The sequence below is a fragment of the Oncorhynchus mykiss genome, chromosome 21, assembly GCF_013265735.2.
Source record: "Oncorhynchus mykiss isolate Arlee chromosome 21, USDA_OmykA_1.1, whole genome shotgun sequence".
Classification (NCBI taxonomy): Eukaryota; Metazoa; Chordata; class Actinopteri; order Salmoniformes; family Salmonidae; genus Oncorhynchus; species Oncorhynchus mykiss.
The window spans coordinates 29,273,770-29,291,845 of NC_048585.1; the positions used below are offsets into that span (position 1 = coordinate 29,273,770).

Genomic DNA, 18,076 nt, shown 5'->3' on the forward strand with positions numbered 1-18,076 from the left:
GATTTCACTTTATGTGACAAAAAAAGCAATGTATAGTGTAGAGAATCATTGTAGCATCTAAACCAATGTGGAAATGTTTTCCATAACCCAAAATATTGTATTTTCAGCTATTTGAAATGGGTGTAAAATCCAGCATCAACAACCCACCTTAAAGGAAACAATGGGTTGTTTGGGACCCAACTGGCTGAGTAAAAATAACCCAACGTGTGTTCTATCCAATATTTGCCCAAATTAGGTTGGTTTTAAACCAGCATTTTTGTGAAAAACAAATAATATAATATCAATAAAACAATACGTTTATTGAAAGAATGAGGTTAGTGGAATACATTGTGTCATTCAAACCTGTAAAAAAGTTATCACCATCATAGAGCCATAACATTATATACAATATTAATCTGAGGGATAATGTCATCAAAATGTATCCGGAATTACATAACATAAGAATAAGGCATATAATAACAATAATTGGCTTTCATAACTCAAATTGTATCTGTACATCAATTACACTAGGTCTATAGCTTATCACGTGCAGAGTCATAACAGGAACAATTTTCAAAGCTCATCATTATTTTATAGTCTTTACAAGTTCGTTACATCTCCAAGGACATGGGAGTCATCAATCAAAAATGCAGGCAGGCTGGCATGCTAAATGTATGGTATAAGGAAATGAAAACATACAAGGATGAGGAACATGCAGAATAGGGTCCTGGAGGACCTGAGGTGGGAGCCTCTGGTGGGCAGAGTCGGCTAACTTGGAGTAGCTGCGGTGGACCTGGATGTGCAGCCGGTGTTTGGTTGGCCGACAGGAGTAGGAGGCAGGGCCAGTGGTGGGGTAGTAAGCTGGGGGACCAGAAGGAGGTGAAGATGGGAGAAAGAAGACGAGTGTGGAGGCGGTTTGGGTCAGGTGTTGGTAGGCTGAGTCACACCCTTTGTGCTTGTCTCAACCCCCCTCCAGGTGTCGCTGATCTTACTCATTATCCCCAGTGTATTTATACCTGTGTTCTCTGTTTGTCTGTTGCCAGTTCTTGTCTTGTCAGGTCTTACCAGCGTGTTTTCCCATCTCCCTGCTTGCTCAAGTATTGTTTCCTAGTTTCCCTGATTCTGACCATTTTGCCTGCCCTGAACCTGAGCCTGCCTGCCGTTCTGTACCTGCCTGACTCTGACCCGTTTACGGTGAAGTGAAGTGGAACCAGTGTTAGCACAGTGGTCAATCTGGTTTCATAAGGGTATTCTATTCAACATCCATATGGAGTATACTTTTAATATTGTGTTTGGACATACTGACCCATCTGCTTGTAGGATGCCTTCCCCAGGATCTTAGTCTGTTTGACAACCAGACTTCTCACACGACCCTTCTCCTCACCTGTCTTCTCAGTGTAGACCAACACCCTGCACAGGAGGAACAATAGTTTATCTTCTTTCAATGATAGGGCTGCATTCGAAATTGTACCCTATTCCCTAGACAGGGTGTCAGTGTAGACATGTTTGATACCTACCTTTACTGGTCCCTATGTGCGTAATGATTGGATACCTGGAGTGCCTCAACCTAAAACAATTTCGACCCCCTACGATGCATAACCGCTTACCCGCAAATCAAATCAAATTGTATTTGTCACATACACATGGTTAGCAGATGTTAATGCGAGTGTAGCGAAATGCTTGTGCTTCTAGTTCCGACCATGCAGTAATATCTAACAAGTAATCTAACAATTTCACAACAAATACCTTATACACACCAATGTAAATGAATGAATAAGAATATGGTCATAAAAATATATGGATGATGCAGTAGATGGTATAGAGTACAGTGTATATACATATGAGATGAGTAATGTAGGTTATGTAAATATTATATAAAGTGGCATTGTTTAAAGTGGCTCGTGATACGTTTATTACATCCAATTTTTCATTGTTAAAGTGGCTAGAGATTTGAGTCAGTATGTTGGCAGCAGCCACTTAATGTTAGTGATGGCTGTTTAGCAGTCTCTCAGTCCCAGCTTTGATGCACCTGTACGGACCTCGCCTTCTGAATGATAGCGGGGTGAACAGGCAGTGGCTCTGGTGGTTGATGTCCTTGATGATCTTTTTGGCCTTCCTGTGACATCGGGTGGTGTAGGTGTCCTGGAGGGCAGGTAGTTTGCCGCCGGTGATGCGTTGTGCAGGCCTCACTACCCTCTGGAGATCCATATGGTTGTGGGCGGAGCAGTTGCCGCACCAGGCGGTGATACAGCCCGACAGGATGCTCTCGATTGTGCATCTGTAAAAGTTTGTGAGTGCTTTTGGTGACAAGCCAAATTTCTTCATCCTCCTGAGGTTGAAGAGGCGCTGCTGCACCTTCTTCACCATGCTGTCTGTGTGGGTGGACCATTTCAGTTTGTCCGTGATGTGTACGCCGAGGAACTTAAAACTTTCCACCTTCTCCACTACTGTCCCGTCGATGTGGATAGGGGGCTGCTCCCTCTTCTGTTTCATGAAGTCCACTATCATCTCCTTTGTTTTGTTGACATTGAGTGTGATTTTCCTGACACCACACTCTGAGGGCCCTCACCTCCTCCCTGTAAGTCATCTTGTCATTGTTGGTAATCAAGCCTACCACTGTAGTGTCGTCTGAAACCTTGATGATTGAGTTGGAGGCGTGCATGGCCACGCAATCATGGGTGAACAGGGAGTACAGGAGAGGGCTGACAACGCACCCTTGTGGGGCCCCAGTGTTGAGGATCAGTGGGGTGGAGATGTTGTTTCCTACCCTCACCACCTGGGGGTGGCCCGTCAGGAAGTCCAGGACCCGGTTGCACAGGGCGGGGTCGAGACCCAGGGTCTCGAGCCTAATGACGAGTTTGGAGGGTACTATGGTGTTAAATGCTGAGCTGTAGTTGATGAACAGCATTCTTACATAGGTATTCCTCTTGTCCAGATGGGTTAGGGCAGTGTGATTGCGATTGCGTCGTCTGTGGACCTATTGTGGCGGTAAGCAAATTGGAGTGGGTCTAGGGTGTCAGGTAGGGTGGAGGTGACATGGTCCTTGACTAGTCTCTCAAAGCACTTCAATCACACAATAGGATGAACAGATCTGGTACCAGGCTAGCCAAATGTTGATTCTCTGCCAGTCAATGTCTTGTGTGTGTGTGTGTTAGTGTGTGTCCTGTAACCCTGGTGTATCGTATTCTGCTCACCTGGGATGTGAAGTCGTGTCCTCTGACGATGTGATTGTTCCTCAGCACGTTCTTCAGTCTCTCCTGTCCCTGCTTGTCCTTTTACAGTGTCCTCCTCACGAAGGTCTGAGAGCCGACAGTCTACCACACTGTCCTACATTAAGAGAGAAAGAGGGAGAGCGATAGTATTTAAAAAACATAGACCTGATATATATAGGCATAATAGTACATAATAATAATGCCTTCAAGGTCCTCTTCCTCAACATCCTAATTTGCTATGAGCCTGACCTCAACAGAGCTGTTGGCAGCTTCCTCCTCCGTAGGGACTGCAGTAGGCAAGTGTACCCACCTTCGTCTCCATCCATCTTTAACCATGATAACATCCTCTCCTTTCTCTCTCCCGCTCTCTCATATATTAGTAAATAAGAAGGTAGAAATCATCTCACCAGACCTCGTGTTCTGCCACTGCAATAACGATACATTATTGAGCAGCCCCAGAAGTGAGAAATTAAATTCTAAAGTTGAATCTACAGTACCAACACCCGCAAGTATTTTGGAACAGGATGCCTGCTAGAGGCAGGTCAATAGGAGCCTACTGCACATTGTAGAGTTGAGTACTGCAAGGAAGGGAAGGATGAAGGAGGGAAGGAAGGAAGCAGGGAAGAAAGGATGGAAGGCAGGAAGGATGGAAGGACACTGATGTGCGGTGACCTTGAGGAGCAGCTGCCAGGGGACATTTATTCTGTCAGAGCTTAGTGACAGTCATCCCCTCCATCACACTACAGTATCTCTAACCTCTACTATACCATGTCATCAAACCAACCAAAGCCCAGTGACATCTTCAAATCCTCCTATAATCCAATATCCATAGGGCACAGTGTCACATTGGTTATTATAGTTCAACACTATACTCCTCCCTCTACTGCACACTGAATCCAGATTTACTCATGCGTATAATATAGTTAAATAGTTTTATTTAGACAGGGTGTCACCATTGAGACCAGGGTCTCATTCTCAAGGGAGCCCTGTGAACGTGAACACACAATTCAAAACAACATGAAGCAAAACAACAGCATCACATTACACACAACAGGATGAATAAAAAAAAACATGTAATCCCCTGGCATTTCACAAAGACACACAGCACCGCAATGGACTGTAATAGTAATGGATCAATCAGCTATGCAGATCATGTCACGTCATGTGTATAGGTGGCAGGGAAGTCAGGCGCAGGAGAATCGATACTTGGTATCAATGGAGTAGTTTAATAACTTCAAAACCTCCAAAACCATAGTACATACAGTAATAAAAGCAAAGTGGGTACGAGGACCCGTCGCACACCAATACAACATTCACGAACATGGAAAACAAACAATCTCTGACAAGGACATGAGGGGAGACAGAGGGTTAAATACAGGTAATGAATGGGATTGGAGCCAGGTGTGTAGGGAGACAAGACAAAACCAATGGAAAATGAAAAATGGATCAATGATGGCTAGAAGACCGGTGACGTCGACCGCCGAGCACCGCCCGAACAAGGAGAGGCATCGACTTCGGCAGAAGTCGTGACAGATCAGGTGCAACGCGATGACGTTCAGTGGGCTTTGGCCAGAGGAATGTAGTTATTGACTGGTCTGGACTCAATGTGTTTCTGGCCTATTAGACACTGACCCACATCTTTATCTCTCAGTCTCCCCATCTCTCTCTCTGTCTGTCTGTCTCTCTCTCTCTCTTCCTCTGTCTGTCTGTCTCTCTCTTCCTCTGTCTGTCTGTCTGTCTTCCTCTGTCTGTCTCTATTCAAATTAAATTCAAGGGGCTTTATTGGCATGGGAAACCTATGTTAACATTGCCACAGCAATTGAAGTAGATAATATACTAAATAATATAATATCTCTCTCTCTATATATATATATATATATATATATATATATATATATATATATCTCTCTCTCTATATATATATATATATAATATATATATATATATATATATATATATATATATATATATATATATATATATATATATATATATATATATATATTACAGTTAAAGTCGGAAGTTTACATACACTTAGGTTGGAGTCATTAAAACCTGTTTTACAACCACTCCACACATTTCTTGTGAACTATAGTTTTGTCAAATCGGTTAGGACATCTACTTTGCCCATGACACAAGTAATTTTTCCAACAATTGTTCACAGACAGATTATTTCACTTATAATTCACTGTATCACAATTCCAGTGGGTCAGAAGTTGACATACACTAAGTTGACTGTGCCTTTAAACAACTTGGAAAATTCCAGAAAATTATGTCATGGCTTTAGAAGCTTCTGATAGGCTAATTGACATCATATGAGTCAATTAGAGGTGTGGATTTGTTTCAAGGCCTACCTTCAAGCTCAGTGCCTCTTTGCTTGACATCATGGGAAAATCAAAATGAATCAGCCAAGACCTCAGAAAACAAACTGTAGACCTCCACAGGTCTGGTTCATCCTTGGGAGCAATTTCCAAATGCCTGAAGGTACCATGTTAATCTGTACAAAAAAATAGTACGTAAGTATAAACACAATGGAACCACGCAGCCGTCGTATTTCTCAGGAAGGAGACGCGTTCTGTCTCCTGGAGATGAAAGTACTTGCAAATCAATCCCAGAAAAATAGCAGAGGACCCTGTGAAGATGCTGGAGGAAACAGGTACAAAAGTATCTATATCCACCAGTAAAACGAGTCCTATATCGACATCACCTGAAATGCCGCTCAGCAAAGAAGAAGCCACTGCTCCAACAGCTCCATAAAAAAGCCAGACTACGGTCTGCAACTGCACATGGGGACAAATATCATACTTTTTGGAGAAAGTTGTGGAGAAGTTGAAAAACGAGTTTTAACCTGTCTACGATACTGGTTCCCAATTGGGAATCAACCCTCCCACGTTCAGCTGAAACGGTGGCGCATGGAACGCAAAAATATTCTTAAAAATATTTAACCTCCACACATTAACAAGTCCAATAGCTCAAATGAAAGATAAACACCTTGTTCATCTAGCCAGCAAGTCAGATTTCTAAAATGTTTTACGGCGAAAACATAGCACATATATATGTAAAACCACCACCAGACACAGCTCATTTGAATAGCCAAAACATGCAATCAACAAACGCAGGATTAAAAAATAAATCGCTCACTAACCTTTTGAAAATCTTCATCAGATGACAGTAATATGACATGTTACACAGTACATATTTTTTTTTTCAATAATATGCCATTTATATCCATAAATGTCCATTTACAGTGAGTTCACGTTCAGAAATTACTCAAAAATGCCCGCAGGAAATCTATGTAGCGCGGCAAGATAACGTAAATAGACATCATAAACTTTGACTAAATATACATGTTCTACATATAGTTAGAAAGATACACTGCTTCTTTATGCAACCGCTGTGTTAGATTTATTTTTAACGTTACAGAAATCGCACACTATTCCATATGCTGAGACAGCGCTCAGTTCCAAGCTACATTTCTACGTAATGTTGGAGTCAACAGAAACACAGATTTAAGCATAAATATTCCCTTACCTTCGATGGTCTTCGTTCAGAATGTTCTGGAAGGCTTCATACTTACCCAATACATCGTTTGGTTTCAAGTCTTGCGTCTTTGTATTAGCTACTGCTAATAACATCAGCTGAAATGCACCCAAAACGTCCTCTGGTCCGGAAAAGTTGCGCATCAAAACTTCAAAATTACATATTATATGTCGACTAAACAGGTCAAACTAAGTGCAGAAGCAAGCTTTATGATGTTTTAGACACGCAAAACAAACTTCAATTCAATCGGCCATCGTCTGCCCTTCTCCTGAGTGCTGGAACAAAGGAATGGCTGGGACCAATTCGCGCCCATACGCACAGCCTGTTCTCTCGTGGCACGCACTAATTTCACTCCCATAGGGTCAATTCTCGCGGGATTTGAACGATTCAAAGCTCTACTGAAAGAGGACATCTAGCGGAAGAGATAGAAAGTGTCCCCAGAATCATAACTGGTTGGGAAGGGTGGGGGCCATGACGTCAAAGTTGCTCCAACTTTCATGGCCACAAAAACTAGTTTGGAAGAATGCCTGCCCTGTGAGTTCTGCTATACTTACAGACATAATTCCAACGGTTTTAGAATCTTTAGAGTGTTTTCTATCCAATAATAATTTTTATTTGCATATATTAGCAATTTGACAGATTTTTTTTCCAGTTTACTAGGGGTACCCAATCTCTCCAAAGGGGGCGTATGTCTGCCATTTCCTTAACAGGTGACCCTAACCTAGTTGTATGTGAACTTCTGACTTCAACTGTACATATCCATCTCTCTCTCTCCCTCCCTCTCTGACTCATTCTGTTATAGTAATAGCTGCATTCTATCATTATTTCTCTGTCAGGAAACAAGCTAGTCTGCCTCGGCTCGGGTGACTGAGGCTGTGCAATCAGGACATTGAGTCGTTTTTGGAACGAGAAATGCAAATATGTTGACGGTCTTGTACTGTGTGTGTGTAACGGCTGTTGGTGGAAGAAGGTGAGGACCAAGATGCAGCGTGGTAAGTGTTCGTCATGTTTTAATTGAACAACCAAAAATGGGGAAAACAGGCTACCTAAGTATGATTCTCAATCAGAGACAACTAACGACACCTGCCTCTGATTGAGAACCATACTAGGCCAAACACATAGAAATATAACATAGAAAAAAGGACACAGACTACCCTCCCCAACTCACGCCCTGACCAACCTAACACAAAGACATAAAAAATGTTTGGGGGCTGCCTCTCGTGCCTGTCGCGCTGCCGTGCTGCCTCCTCATATCGCCGCCGCTCAGCTCTCGCTGCCTCCAGTTCTTCCTTGGGGAGGCGATACTCCCCAGCCTGTGCCCAGGGTCCCTTACCGTCTAAAATCTCCTCCCATGTCCATGAGTCCAGAGAACGCTGCTGCTCGATACCACGCTGCTTGGTCCTTGGTTGGTGGGTGTTTCTGTAACGGCTGTTGGTGGAAGAAGGTGAGGACCTAGATGCAGCGTGCTAAGTGTTCGACATGTTTTAATTGAGCAAACTGAACACTACACAAAATAACAACGAAGAGAAACCGAAACAGTTCTGCCAGGTGAACAGACACTAAACAGAAATGAAACACCCACAACCAAAAATGGGGAAAACAGGCTACCTAAGTATGATTCTCAATCAGAGACAACGAACGACACCTGCCTCTGATTGAGAACCATACTAGGCCAAACACAGAAATATAACATAGAAAAAAGGACATAGACTACCCACCCCAACTCACACCCTGACCAACCTAGCACAAATACATAAAAAAGGAACTAAGGTCAGAACGTGACAGTGTGTGTGTGTACTTCGTTTGTGTATGTATTCAAACTAACACGTACTGTGCACACACTTATTCAGGGGTTTAGGCTATCATTACATCTTTAGGTGGATGCAGTTTACAGTACAGGAGTCGGAGAGGAAAACACCCCAGTAACCATCTCTTCTACATATCTGGTCAAGTGTACGTTATCTGTTCTCACACCTGTGTCAGACTGAGACGACTTCCCGCTGCCCTGATCGCCCTGTTGCCATGGTGAACTCCCTCTGTGTGTGTGTGTGTGTGAGTGAGTGTGTAGCCCCCCCAGGAACAGAGAGAGCAGGGCTCTGATGACTCACACAGTAGGAGGCTCAGGGCATTGGCCTCCTTTAGCTGGCCCTTTGTTGTCCAGATGCTCTTTATTTCTCATCATTATCTCTCCAGTCTATGTGGGTTTCTCCAGTCTGTGTGGGTTGGTTTACTTCTCCAGACTGACTGGGGGTGTCTGAGTGGGCGTTGGCAAGCTACAGTGTTAACACAATGTTATAAGAGACACTGTATCTCTCTGTACTGCTTCAGCCTCCACCTAGCAACAGCCAACTCCCCAGGCGAGGATTCTTTCTCTCCTACCTACCAGCACATCAGCCCACACACACCGACACACGCACGCACACACACACACACATACCATCCCTCAGTTAGTGCTCTTTAAGCATATCTGATGACGGAAGATAAGACTTTTCCCATTTTGTTCTGAAAGATACTCAGCAAAGACCTTTCGGTTACTATGGCGATGACAGAAATATGAATGTAGCAGCTCTTCATAAGTGCAGCGAGATTGAAGACATTACCATGTAATTACCGAGGTGGAGATCATTCCGAAACGACCACCCGTTGCACACGGTTAACATCCCTAACCTCAACAGATTTCAAGGAAGCAGCAAACCATCAATGTAGACGTGCATGTTATCAGCAACATGTATTTTAGCAACAACTCATTTCATAGAAACATCAACACAATGAAGGATATGTTACTCCATGAAAGTAATTACATGATTTTGCAGTGTTCTTGCTTGTGAGGTCAATGTTCTTGGACTGCAAGCTCCTCCTCTCTCCGAGCATCTTGTAAACACAGATCTAGGATCAGCATAGCCTTCCTCACCACCAACCAAAATAAATAAAAGACAGAACTGACCTGAGATCTACATCTAGGAGCAGCTTCATCCCACTCAGTCCTAGGGAGACAGACACACAGGACTGCCCCACAGAGATCTGACCTTTTTCGAACATCCCTGATCACTCAGCTGTAAAATGCCATGCCAGAATATTCCAACTCGAACTTCACTGGAACAATCAGATGAATCATCCTCTAAACTAAGGTATAATAATCAGATAGTCATCTGTAATAAATAGCCTTTGGGGCGGCAGGGTAGCCTAGTGGTTAGAGTGGTGGACTAGTAACCGAAAGGTTGCTAGTTCAAATCCCTGAGCTGACAAGGTATAAATCTGTCATTCTGCCCCTGAACAGGCAGTTAACCCACTGTTCCTAGGCCGTCATTGAAAATAAGAATTTGTTCTTAACTGACTTGCCTAGTTAAATAAATAAAGGTAAATAGAATGGCCGTCATTCCCTCTTTCACCTAGGATAGCCTAAAACAGGCCTGGCACTCACTCAGCTGAGCATAGCTATAGTCTCCGACACATGCTGTTTCACAAGTATCTTGCCTGAACAATGATTAGGAGGCGTACATACTTAAACCTGACACTCCCAGAATCATTAACGCCTAATAAACACTGTCGTCACCCTTAATACAAGTCAGTATTCAACATCCATCCATATCTGAGAAGTTCGGGAGATGAAGTAGAAACTGGCCAGTGAGCGCTGTTTCCTTCAAGTAGGTTTTGCCAAGCGCTGTGGACGGGGATGGTGGATGGGCGTAAGCATCTGCCTCTGGTTGCATGTTCGATATCCAGCGTCTTAAGCCTATCCCAGCTTATCCCAAACCTTAACCATTCGGAGTTAATGCCTAACCGTAAGATTTAGGAGTTAATGTCTTAACTTTACCCCTAATCTTAATACTGTCGCCAAACATTTACACATCAACATGGATAACTACCGTCACTGACTGTAGCAGATGTGCGTATTTAAAATATTCCAAACAGAATAAACCAATGGATAGTAAATGCCACCAAATATCCATTCATTATCTTTAGCCAAACCAATCTCAAAACATGTGTAACTGATCATTAGGCCTATATGTTCTTATGAATCCCTCCAAGTGCCCTTGTTGATAGGCCTCAGGTCAAAAACCACTGAGTTATGAGGTTCATAATGAATGTGTAGAGTCTGTCCTGATACAGATACAGGATCGTCATTTGATCACTCTTTTGTTGCTGAGAATTTTCCTGCACCACAGAAAATGCAGATGAGCTTCATGATTTACATACATTTACATAACACTGAAAACCCAAGCCAGCACACGGTTATATTAACAGTATTGTACTTTTCATGTAGCCTACTTTTCGCCAGATACTAGCCTAACCCCCGATCAAGCAACGTAAACATTACAATCCTGTAGGATTTTTTCTGGGACAATACTGGTCAAATTAAGAGCCAACATCTGTAACTACTGTACAATGCTGCATCACCTTCAGCAGTGAGAGGGAACATATTGGGGAACATACTGTATGTCAGCAGAGTTGCATGATTCCATTGAGCATAATGCAGCTAAATGAGCATCATCAGTGAGCTAGCAGTAATCACTGTTAAAGGATGGAGAAAGGAGGGAGGCACTTCTGTGGTCTATTAGAAAATATATAGCCTTGCTCATGTCAGATCAACTGAACATAGCTCTGGCCTTTCGAGCTCCCCACAGTACTCTCATTATTATGTACTGTAAATGAGAATATGTAGTAGTCATTTCTGTTTTCCAGGGGTTCAATTGGAATTGTTTTAATGACCTAATGAGTCCTCTCAATTAAGTTGTGTCTTTAAAAGAGCACAAATTCCTACTGTAGACTAGAGTGTGCTGCCTCCCGTCTTCAGGTGGGTGAAATCAGATTCCCTTCCCAGCTACCCTCTCCGTTCCTTCCTGATTTAACCCCTGGTCGACCCTTCATTCATTACCATGTCAAGTAGACAATGCCTGTCAGGGTGTGTGGGTTGAATGGAGAGAGAGAGCTGAAAGGGTTTTAAGAGAACGTCGGGTCTGCAGTGACTGAGAAAGCTTGTGCCAGTAGTACCAACTTCCTTCCTTTTTGTGTGTATGTGTGTGTATTTGTGTATGTGTGTGTATTTCAACGTGTGTGTGTTCCCGTCACTGTGTGTGTGCGTGTCACTATGCCCGCCTCTGTGTATTTGCTTGCTAGGATACAGGTCCGGCCGGCTGGTTCATTTGGACCTCTGTCTCCCACTCTTGTCGCCCCACTCAGGAAACACACTGCAGCCACACTGTCACACAGAAGCCATTGTTCCTTCAGGGCATGTGACTCAGAATGACGAATGTCACCGCCCTTGTCTTTCAGATCATCCAAGGTTAGATACTGTATTGTAGTGTACGGGGACAAACTGTGACTACTGCAGAGAGCACTATGTTGTCTTTTAAACACTGCTTGAAAACGCTGCTAATTTGCTACTAAAAGCATACAGTATGTACGGCTTGAAAATGCTTGACCTGTCACTAAATTGGATAGTTATGACAGTATCAGAATCATACGAAGCGGTTCAGTTGTGCCTATAATCCACATGTGAATCAGATATGATCGTATTATGGTCTGAGATGTCTGAGAGTACGATCTAAAGCTGTCCCTTCAGCTTTCTCTCTTGCCACTCGGGACTCTGTCTGTGACATACAGCGCCTTGCAAACGTATTCACCCCCCTTGGCGTTTTTCCTATTTTGTTGCATTACAACCTGTAATTTAAATTCATTTTTATTTGGATTTCATGTAATGGACATAAACAAAATAGTCCAAATTGCTGAAGTGAATTTTGAAGTGTTTCAAAAAATGTAAAAAAATTAAAAATGGAAAAGTGGTGCATGGACATGTATTCACCCCCTTTGCTATGAAGCCCCTAAATAAGATCCGGTGCAACCAATTACCTTCAGAAGTCACATACAGTGCCTTGCGAAAGTATTCGGCCCCCTTGAACTTTGCGACCTTTTGCCACATTTCAGGCTTCAAACATAAAGATATAAAACTGTATTTTTTTGTGAAGAATCAACAACAAGTGGGACACAATCATGAAGTGGAACAACATTTATTGGATATTTCAAACTTTTTTAACAAATCAAAAACTGAAAAATTGGGCGTGCTAAATTATTCAGCCCCCTTAAGTTAATACTTTGTAGCGCCACCTTTTGCTGCGATTACAGCTGTAAGTCGCTTGGGGTATGTCTCTATCAGTTTTGCACATCGAGAGACTGACATTTTTTCCCATTCCTCCTTGCAAAACAGCTCGAGCTCAGTGAGGTTGGATGGAGAGCATTTGTGAACAGCAGTTTTCAGTTCATTCCACAGATTCTCGATTGGATTCAGGTCTGGACTTTGACTTGGCCATTCTAACACCTGGATATGTTTATTATTGAACCATTCCATTGTAGATTTTGCGTTATGTTTTGGATCATTGTCTTGTTGGAAGACAAATCTCCGTCCCAGTCTCAGGTCTTTTGCAGACTCCATCAGGTTTTCTTCCAGAATGGTCCTGTATTTGGCTCCATCCATCTTCCCATCAATTTGAACCATCTTCCCTGTCCCTGCTGAAGAAAAGCAGGCCCAAACCATGATGCTGCCACCACCATGTTTGACAGTGGGGATGGTGTGTTCAGCTGTGTTGCTTTTACGCCAAACATAACGTTTTGCATTGTTGCCAAAAAGTTCAATTTTGGTTTCATCTGACCAGAGCACCTTCTTCCACATGTTTGGTGTGTCTCCCAGGTGGCTTGTGGCAAACTTTAAACAACACTTTTTATGGATATCTTTAAGAAAAGCCTTTCTTCGTGCCACTCTCCCATAAAGGCCAGATTTGTGCAATATACGACTGATTGTTGTCCTATGGACAGAGTCTCCTACCTCAGCTGTAGATCTCTGCAGTTCATCCAGAGTGATCATGGGCCTCTTGGCTGCATCTCTGATCAGTCTTCTCCTTGTATGAGCTGAAAGTTTAGAGGGACGGCCAGGTCTTGGTAGATTTGCAGTGGTCTGATACTCCTTCCATTTCAATATTATCGCTTGCACAGTGCTCCTTGGGATGTTTAAAGCTTGGGAAATCTTTTTGTATCCAAATCCGGCTTTAAACTTCTTCACAACAGTATCTCGGACCTGCCTGGTGTGTTCCTTGTTCTTCATGATGCTCTCTGCGCTTTTAACGGACCTCTGAGACTATCACAGTGCAGGTGCATTTATACGGAGACTTGATTACACACAGGTGGATTGTATTTATCATCATTAGTCATTTAGGTCAACATTGGATCATTCAGAGATCCTCACTGAACTTCTGGAGAGAGTTTGCTGCACTAAAAGTAAAGGGGCTGAATAATTTTGCACGCCCAATTTTTCAGTTTTTGATTTGTTAAAAAAGTTTGATATATCCAATAAATGTCTTTCCACTTCATGATTGTGTCCCACTTGTTGTTGATTCTTCACAAAAAAATACAGTTTTATTTCTTTATGTTTGAAGCCTGAAATGTGGCAAAAGGTCGCAAAGTTCAAGGGGGCCGAATACTTTCGCAAGGCACTGTAATTAGTTAAATAAAGTCCAACTGTGTGCCATCTAAGTGTCACATGATCTGTGACATGAGCTCAGTATATACAGTGGGGAGAACAAGTATTTGATACCTGCCGATTTTGCAGGTTTTCCTACTTACAAAGCATGTAGAATTCTGTAATTTATATCATAGGTACACTTCAACTGTGAGAGACGGAATCTAAAACAAAAAAAATCCAGAAAATCACATTGTATGATTTTTAAGTAATTCATTTGCATTTTATTGCATGACATAAGTATTTGATCACCTAGCAACCAGTAAGAATTCCGGCTCTCACAGACCTGTTAGTTTTTCTTTAAGAAGCCCTCCTGTTCTCCACTCATTACCTGCATTAACTGCACCTGTTTGAACTCGTTACCTGTAACGAGGGGCGGCAGGGTAGCCTAGTGGTTAGAGCGTTGGACTAGTAACCTAGGTTGCGAGTTCAAACCCCCGAGCTGACAAGGTACAAATCTGTCGTTCTGCCCCTGAACAGGCAGTTAACCCACTGTTCCCAGGCCGTCATTGAAAATAAGAATTTGTTCTTAACTGACTTGCCTGGTTAAATAAAGGTAAAATAAAAAAAAAATAAAATAAATAAACTTTGAACATCCCACGGAGCACCATTAAATCCATTACTGAAAAAATTGAAAGAATATGGCACCACAACAAACCTGCCAAGAGAGGGCCGTCCACCAAAACTCACAGACCAGACAAGGAGGGCATTAATCAGAGAGGCAACGAAGAGACCAAAGATAACCCTGAAGGAGCTGCAAAGCTCCACAGCAGAGATTGGAGTATCTGTCCATAGGACTTCTTTAAGCCGTACACTCCACAGAGCGGGGCTTTACAGAAGAGTGGCCAGAAAAAAGCCATTGCTTAAAGAATAAAATAAGCAAACACGTTTGGTATTTGCCAAAAGGCCTGTGGGAGACTCCCCAAACATATGGAAGAAGGTACTCTGGTCAGATAACACTAAAATTGAGCTTTTTGGCCATCAAGGAAAATGTTATGTCTGGTGCAAACCCAACACCTCTCATCACCCCGAGAACACCATCCCCACAGTGAAGCATGGTGGTGGCAGCATCATGCTGTTGGGGTGTTTTTCATCGGCAGGGACTGAGAAACTGGTCAGAGTTGAAGGATGGCACTAAATACAGGGAAATTCTTGAGGGAAATCTGTTTCAGTCTTCCAGAGATTTGAGAGGTTCACCTTCCAGCAGGACAATTATTATTATTTTATTACCTTTATTTAACTAGGCAAGTCAGTTAAGAACAAATTCTTATTTTCAATGACGGCCTAGTGGGTTAACTGCCTGTTCAGGGGCAGAACAACAGATTTGTATCTTGTCAGCTCGGGGGTTTGAACTTGCAACCTTCCGGTTCCTAGTCCAACGCTCTAACCACTAGGCTACCCTGCCGCCCCTGGCGGCCACCCTGACCCTAAGCATACTGCTAAAGCAACACTCAAGTTGTTTAAGGGGAAACACTTCAATTTATTGGAATGGCCTAGTCAAAGCCCAGACCTCAATCCAATTGAGAATCTGTGGTATGACTTAAAAATTGCTGTACACCAGCAGAACCCATCCAACTTGAATTAGCTGGAGAAGGTTTGCTTTAAAGAACGGGCAAAAATCCTAGATGTGCCAAGCTTATAGAGACATACCCCAAGAGTCTTGCAGTTGTAATTGCTGCAAAAGGTGCCTCTACAAAGTATTGACTTTGGGGGGTGAATAGATATGCACGCTCAAGTTTTCAGTTGTTATGTCTTATTTCATGTCTGTTTCACAATAAAACATATTTTGAATCTTCAAAGTGGTAGGCATGTTGTGTTAATCAAATGATACAACCCCCGCCCCCCCAAAAAATCGATTTTAATTCCAGGTTGTAAGACAGCAAAATAGGAAAGATAGCAAGGGGGGTGAATACTTTCGCAAGCCACTGTAAGCACTCCCCCAGTTCTTAGTTTGTTCCTTCAGTACAAATTCTTCCACATACACAATGCAGTCTGTGTGAGGTCCTATATGGTGCGCATTGTGCTCCAGTGCTGTCTCCGTCATCCATAGGAAACTATTTCCCCTGCTATTCACTGGGTTGGAGTGGGTTTGTCTGCTCTGCTCTCAGCTGTTATCTATGGCCACATCAATCGTCTGAACAACAACACATCATGTGATTCTGATACAGTGCATTCCTCTCATAAGAACCACGTACGTCAAGGGCCACTAGATTTTTGTTTTTCCGATTCATACATCTGTGGTTCTTAGACATGGAGGGACAATCAATCAAATGTATTTATTTATAAAGCCCTTCTTACACCAGCTAATGTCACAAAGTGCTGTACAGAAACCCAGCCTAAAATCCTAAACAGCAAGCAATGCAGGTGTAGAAGCACGGTGGCTAGGAAAAACTCCCTAGAAAGGTCAAAACCTAGGAAGAAACCTAGAGAGGAACCAGGCTATGAGGGGTGGCCAGTCCTCTTCTGGCTGTGCCGGGTGGAGATTATAACAGAACATGGCCAAGATGTTAAAATGTTCATAGATGACCAGCAGGGTCAAATAATAATAATCACAGTGGTTGTCGAGGGTGCAACACCTCTTGAGTAAATGTCAGTTGGCTTTTCATAGCCGATCATTCAGAATATCTCTACCGCTCCTGCTGTCTCTAGAGAGTTGAAAACAGCAGGTCTGGGACAGGTAGCACGTCCGGTGAACAGGTCAGGGTTCCATAGCCGCAGGCAGAACAATTGAAACTGGAGCAGCAGCACGGCCAGGTGGACTGGGAACAGCAAGGAGTCGTCAGGCCAGGTAGTCCTGAGGCATGATCCTAGGGCTCAGGTCCTCTGAGAGAGAGAGAAAGAAAGAAAGAGAGAAAGAAAGAAAGAGAGAAAGAATTAGAAAGAGCATACTTAAATTCAGACAGGACAACGGATAAGACAGGATAAATACTCCAGATATAACAGACCGACTCCTGCCCCCCGACACATAAACTACTGCAGCATAAATACTGGAGGCTGAGACAGGAGGGGTCAGGAGACACTGTGGCCCCGTACAACGATATCCCCCGGACAGGGCCGAACAGGCAGGATATAACCCCACCCACTTTGCCAAAGCACAGCCCCCACACCACTAGAGGGATATCTTCAACCACCAACTAACCATCCTGAGACAAGGCCGAGTATAGCCCACAAAGATCTCCGATAACCCAAGGGGGGTTGTGCCAATGTGCTAAGGAGTACAGCTGATCCCAGTGTCACATACTGTATGGTCTGTTTCTCATCCCCACGTCATGTCATTGGGAACCATGCAGTGTCTATGGCACTGTCTGCTCTGATGCTCTAAATACAGTAGGCTACAGTATTAGACTATATGCCATATTAGCTGTTCTGATGAACTCATCTCGTGGTTCACTACACTTTCTCTTTCCCTTTTCCTTCCTCTTCATCTCCCATCCCTCCATTTCTTACCTGACAACAGTGACTCACATCTCCCTACTGCCTATAGGGTGGGACTGAGCCCAGTCAGGCTCGCTAGCCCTGAAGGCTGGGCAAATAAACATGTTGTTTTTGCTCATGAGGCAGAATTAACACAGCTGACCTTGCACTCTGCACGCAGGTAGTTCTAATCTACTGACCATCTACAAAATATCATGGGGGATTTATGTGTGTGTGTGTGCATCAGGGCGGGGTAGGGGGAGTCGTGAGTGTGTATGCCTGTCTGTGTGCCTGCCTGACTGTCTGTGTGTCTGTCTGTGTGAGATGATAATTCAGAAGGGAAAAAGGGATACAGAACTCCAGCCCCATGTGTATCTGCCATGGGTATCTCTGCCCTACACCTGAGAGATAGAGGCTCGCC

The 18,076-nt window shown here is 43.3% G+C and overlaps 1 long non-coding RNA gene across 1 annotated transcript; it reads right to left on the reverse strand.

The window, feature by feature from the left end:
* Positions 1–99: 99 nt before the first annotated feature.
* LOC110500926 lies at positions 100–8,300 on the reverse strand. Its single transcript, XR_002470177.2, has 4 exons — positions 8,065–8,300; positions 3,174–3,306; positions 1,286–1,389; positions 100–840 (listed from the first exon to the last, which is right to left on the reverse strand). It is a non-coding gene; the product is annotated as an uncharacterized LOC110500926 (long non-coding RNA).
* Positions 8,301–18,076: the final 9,776 nt, after the last annotated feature.